Source organism: Miniopterus natalensis, chromosome 12, assembly GCF_054644295.1.
Source record: "Miniopterus natalensis isolate mMinNat1 chromosome 12, mMinNat1.hap1, whole genome shotgun sequence".
NCBI classification, from domain to species: domain Eukaryota; kingdom Metazoa; phylum Chordata; class Mammalia; order Chiroptera; family Miniopteridae; genus Miniopterus; species Miniopterus natalensis.
In genome coordinates, this window is record NC_142092.1 from 7,653,674 (window position 1) to 7,660,089 (window position 6,416).

At 44.4% G+C, this 6,416-nt stretch overlaps 1 pseudogene; it reads left to right on the forward strand.

Moving 5' to 3' along the window:
* The first annotated feature begins 314 nt into the window (after positions 1-314).
* On the forward strand, positions 315-752 carry LOC107538163 (multiple coagulation factor deficiency protein 2 homolog pseudogene; annotated as a pseudogene).
* The last annotated feature ends 5,664 nt before the right edge of the window (positions 753-6,416 follow it).

Below are 6,416 nucleotides of genomic sequence, written 5' to 3' on the forward strand. Positions count from 1 at the left end.
AAAATAGATGGTGAAATAAAGAGCTTCCCAGATTTAAAAAAGGCTAAAGGAGTTTATCACCACCAAACCAGCATTCCAAGAAATGTTAAAGGGACTGCTGTAACAAGAAGTTGAAATAGAGAGAAAGAGAAACATAGCCACAAAGAAATAAAATGGCAATAGATAAGTACCTATCAATAATAACCTTAAATGTAAGTGGATTAAGTGCTCCAATCAAAAGACATAGGATAGAGAATTGGGGTTAGTGGGGCTCATGCTGTAACCTTTCGTCTGGGAATCTTGAGCAGCAGCGGGCAGTGAGGATATCAGCAACCATGAGATCTCTGCAGCTGCTCAGAACTCCCTTCCTGTGTGGCATGCTCTGGGCGTTTTGTGCCTCAGGTACTAGGGCTAAGCAGCCTGGGGCCGGCTCTTCCCATCCCGGCAGCGTGGGCCTGGATAAGCACACAATGCATGACCAAGAGCATATCATGGAACATCTAGAAGGCATCATCAACAAACCAGAGGCAGAGATGTCGCCACAAGAACTGCAGCTCCATTATTTCAAAATGCATGATTATAACGGCAACAGTCTGCTTGACGGCCTAGAACTCTCCACAGCCATCACTCATGTCCATAAGGAGGGAGGGAATGATCAGGCACCACCGATGAGGGAAGAGGAACTGATTAACTTAATAGATGGTGTTTTAAGACACGATGACAAGAACGATGGATATATAGACTATGCTGAATTTGCAAAATCACTACAGTAGACATTATTTGACCATCTTCTAGTTATTATGCAAATATGACCCATTACAATGTGATTGAAGACTTTCAGTAATGTAGAATTCATTTCCAACTACTGCTGAAGTATTCTGGTAAAAATCCGTAGCAAGTATTACACTGGTGTGAGAAAGAGAAGCCAAGAGAAATGGAGGAGCAGGGAAAAGGGACATGTTGTAGTCCCCAAGTACTGTAAGTCTCCTGTTGGACAAGGGCTTGATTAAAGAATCTTTTTAAGAATATTGGATAATTGGAGCTGAGTACTCAGGAACATGGCTGTAGAATACTGCTAGTCTCTTGGTTTCAATTCATGCAACTTGAAACGTAAGATGAGCTTTGCCAAGTAGGCAGACGTTTCAGTAACTATGAAGGAGTGGAATCCATGCCAAATGTTCCCCTTTTGGGTCCTGTGTCTTCAGGTAAATGTGGTCAGTATTCTGTGACGTTCCCTGGCTTAAATGATTACTTGCTCTGGGCAAGTGAGTACTGATTAAGCTATTTCAAAGCCACAGCATAACATGAATGTCAGATATTGAGCTCAGCTAGCCAGAGTCTGGATCTTCTGGCAGTTGGATATGATACAGCACTGACCTAAGTGATTAACCTTTTTTCAGTTTTTCAATATTTTATAAAACTACTGCCCTATCCTTATACGTTATTTTTTTATGTCTTCTTCAACCTGGGAGAGGCCTTGAATTTAAAAGTGTTCTCTAATCAATAACACATGTTTTGGCTTTCTTAACATTTGTATTTAACTCTTGTTTCTAGGGTTTCATTTTTGCAGTTTAGAAACATAGGAATGCAAGGATTTATCTCTTCTTGATACAGTGGGGGTAAAACCACTTGCCGCCTAGCCTAAGTGCAAAGTGAAAAGATCGTTCACCAAGCACAGTGATTAACCTGATACAAGTTGTATTTAGAAGGAGTGTTGTTTAAATGGCCTCTTCTAGCCTACATTTGTGAATTCTTTCAGATCAGGAAAGATTAGAAAAAGAAGCCTAAAAACTCTTAGCAGTGTGAGTCTCAGTAAACAGTTGAAAGTGAGAAGCAGTGGTAAATTCTAATTTGGTTTATTGGATGTGATGGACATATTGTGATAAAAAAATCATAAAATGACTGAATGGGAGGAAAACTGTATAAAATTTGCTATATGATGTACAGAGACTTATTTTCTTTATTAAAGTATTCTTATAAGAAAACGTATGTATTTGTAAAAATGGTTTCCTGTGTCAAGTATTTGTGCAGTCAGAGCTGAATTATAAACTATTCTTATAAAATCTAGTTATTTTGAAAGATTTATATAATGAATTCTGGATATATGATCAATAAAACTGATGAAACAAAACCAAACCAAACAAAAAAGACACAGACTAGCTGAATGGATAAGAAAACAAGACCCAAATATACTCTGTCTACAAGAGACCCACCTCAGAACAAGACTCACACAGGCTGGAAAAAATTTAAAAACTTCTGGAGGACTTTCAGGGAGAGATGGACAGCAATACAGTCACAGTAGGGGACTTCAACACCCCACTGACTTTACTGCATAGATCTTCCAGACAAAAAATCAACAAGGAATCAGTGACTGTAAATGACACACTAGATCAGATGGATTTAATTGACATTTACAGAACATTTCACCCCAAGGCTGCAGAACATGCATTCTCCTCAAGTGCACATGGAACATCCTCAAAGACAGACCACATGTTAGGACACAGAACAAGTCTCTACGAGTTCAAGAAGATTGAAATCATATCAAGCATCTTCTCAGACATTTACACCATGGAATACTATGCAGCTGTAAAATGAAGGACCCCTTACCCTTTGAAACAGCATGGTGGGACCTGGAGAGTATTAAGCTAAGTGAAATAAGCCAGCCGGAGGAAGACAAGTATCATATGATCTCACTCATATGTGGAATCTAATGAACACAATAAACTGATAAACCAAATAGATCCAGAGACATAGAAGCATGGAACAGACTGACAAATCTCAGCAGGAAGGTAGGGGGTGGGGGATGGGGAGGCAGAGATTAACCTAAGAATTTATATGCATATATGCATAACCCATGGACACAGACAATAGTGTGATGAAAACCTGGGGGGGGCAAGTAGGAGGGGATCAACGGGGGTAAAAAGGGGACATCGGTATTACTTTTAACAATAAAGATAAATTCAAAAATAAATAAATAAAAAGATTAAAGAAAAAATATATAAATTATGTACACCAACCAAAAGAAATAGCTATAAAAATATAGTGAAGGTGGTTCTTTACCTAAGTGCTAAGAGGATGCAGATTAACTAGAGGGTTTAGGTGCAAAGAGGGCAGCTTCTTGGGAGAATTGATCCTATTATCCTGCCTCGAGGAAATGTCATTATTCATTTATTCCACATACTTACATAGGGTACCTCCTCATGTCATAGGCATGGGGTAGCATGTGAAATAATACATGATGCAGGAAGGTCTTATCCAGAGGTGGATGAAGAACCCTGTACTCATTTTTTTGAGTATTTAAAGTCAAGCATTGTTCCAGGCACTGGGGCTACAGCGATAAATAAGGCAAACCCAGGCCCAATTTCCTGCTTTTGGAAAATAGTGAAACAACACTAATGATAATGACCATGACCACAGCTACCCTTTCTAGCACTGTGTTACACCTTAGACATGCACTATATCTTTAATTCTCACAATGTCCTTAGAGTGAGAGATTTTATTGTTTCATTTATAAATAGGCATCCTGAGGATCAGCAAGATTAAGTAAGTTGCTGAGGAAGACAGAGATCTCTGGCTCTGTTGTTCACTGAGGCATCCCAAGCATCTAGGACAGTGTCTGGCACGTGGCAGGTCACCGATAAATATATGCTTGGTGAATGGTTGGTGGTCTAACTCCAAAGCCCATGCTCTTAGCTATGGTGCCATGCAGCTTCTCTCACTGAGACGAGATCTAAAGAAGATGGGGCAGGGTTGTAACACTAATAAAGACCCATGAAGCTCCTCTGGTGCCCCCAGCCTTGGGCCACCACAACCAGACTGAAGGCAAAGAAAACTAACCCTGGTTCTCCTTCTCTACCACCAGGCCTCTGCGATCAACAGTTGCTACACAAGGACACCTCCACCAACAAACTGACTCCTGGCATGCCCACCCATGGGTGACCCTCACCCTGGCCTTCTCATCAGATACCAAAATGAGGATCCAAGTCACGGAGCTGGAACCCCTGTCCCCTTCACCAAATAGGCAGGGCTCCTGTCTTACTCTGAGGTAAGAAAACCCACAGTGACACTGAGCACTGCAGAAAGTGGGGGCTCTTTCTCCTACAGTTTCTGAGTGAGGAAGCCAGGCACAGCGAATTATGGCCACCCGGAATCTATTCCATGCCTGTGATTGCAGATTTATACTTTACCCCAGGTGTCTCATTGAATCCAGGGTTCTAGGTCACTCAATCTAGAACTTTCTATGTTCTCCAGGTTTCCTCAGACAGGAATTTTCCATTCTCTGCTCTGCTTTTGAAAGGGAGAGACAGATTCCTGTGGTGCCTCATGCCTCCTCCCCAGCTCTGCCCCCTGCTCCTACAGATCTGCTCCTGGAAGGGGGCTGCTGAACCCAGAATCAAGGACCAGAATGTGCCCTGTGCTTCCCAGGGTGACCAGAGGGTGGGTGTTAATGATGTGGAAAGCTTCAAAGCCAAGGTGAGGCCAGTGTTGCTGGAGGGGCGGTCCTGGGTGGGCCAAGGTCTGTCAGTAACACCAAATAACAGCATTTAGAACCTCTTCAAGGAGGAATCTCCTTTGAAATATCCCAACATTTCACAGATCTCCACGTGACAGAATTTTGTACCTTTACCACCTATTGATTAAGAAAAGATAATGACAAATAATTGTTCTATAGTGAGAGCACTCTTGAAAGAAGTGATATTTAATAAATACAAATCCTACAGTCATATGAAGAAAAGAAATAGCCACAATGAGGCATATCATTTTACTCAGTCCATTGACAAGATTTGCTGAATGATCAAATCATAAACCTTTTGATTAACTTACATGACATGCCCGTCAGCTCCTCCCAATATTGCTGGCTCTAAACTCTAGTGTTTTTATGCCTCTGTCCCCCAAGAGATTGTTAACTCCTGCAGTGACCTGCACTTGTGCACCCGTATATCTCACGTCAGATACCATGTAGGGCAGACAGTGGTAGGTTCTTCTAGAGATGCAGACAAAGTGCTCTGGGAAATTGAGGAAGGAGTGTGATCCTGGCTGGGGAGATGAGAGAAGGGGTCATGGTGAAAGGGTCTTTGAGAAACTCTTAAAGCAGAGAAACTGGGCACTCTGAGGAGAGTCCTGCTGGGGCAGACACGGCAGGGTGGAGAGGAAAGGGGGGAACGGACTTGGAGGACAAGAGGCAGATCCACACATCTGGGACCCTGAGGAAGGACTGGTGCAGGAGGAGAGGATCTGGAGAGGGAAATTGGGGCCAGCAAGGTTCCCATACCAGCCCTACCCTCTAACTCCCGGCCTTAGTGCAGGAGTGAGCCATGTCCCCTGTTAGGAGACAGGGAAACACTCTGGGGGAACACACAGCCATGCCCTAAGGAAGTCCCAGGGATCTGGTGAAGGAGAGAGGCCTCAGGAGGCCAGAGTCATGAAGACACAGAACTGGTGCGTATCTCTGGGAAAGCTTAGTCTTCCTTTTGGTAAATGAACTCATCAGGACCAGCAGACGGTACCTGCAAATGCAGTAGCTCAGTGCAGAAAAGGCCGAGGTGTTAGGCTTCCAACCTAAGGAGGTCCCATATCATTTACTACTCATGTCTCCACCCACACCCACACCCCACGCCATGCTTCTGTCAGAACAGGGAGATTCTACAATGACTCACACCTAGAAGGGATCAGGACTCAGCCATCGAGACCCCCAGCCCAGGGCCATGTCCGGAAGCCTCAACCACTCACTGGGCAGAGGATGCTGGAGAGAAAAGGGCCCTGTCTCCATGAGGAATCTGGGCTCTGGAGCTGGTCTGGCCACTCTTCCCTGGGCTCCTCTACCCCCATCTCACTGCTCACACAGACCAACTATCTGACAGAAGCCTTGGTGGGGTCAGGGTCTGGTTGCTGGACATGGACAACTTCGTTGGCTCCTTTGGTCACCAGGGCTGATACCCGCTCATCAAGGCACTGTAGCTGGAGCTAAATGAGTAAGGGGCAAGGACCACAGACAGGATTCAGTATTCACCTCTCCCCCACTTCCAGAACTGTTCCTGGCTCCTTCTGAGGAAATGACTTTGCCCCAAAACCATTGTTTCCCAAATTTCATGCACCCCAGGAGCTGAGGAAACTGTTAACATTATTGCCTTTTTACGCTTTTCTTCCTTTTTCTGATTCGTGCAACACCCGCCCCAGGTATCAATAACCAGGGCCTTCCTGAAGGGGCCCGCAGCCTGGCAGCACAGCTTGCTTCCCTCTTCTCAAGAAACCCTGTACTCGGCCTCTAATGTGGGACCTCCACAAGCCCTCGCCAGTATATGGCTGGGGTTTACAGGTGGTAGGTGGCCGTTAGCTGCCTTTCACACATGTAGCCAGTGTTCCTGCCGAGCTCTGCTGTGACCACAGGCGTGGCTGTTGTCTGGCTATTTTCTGCCTACAGGGTGTAGGGTGTTGAC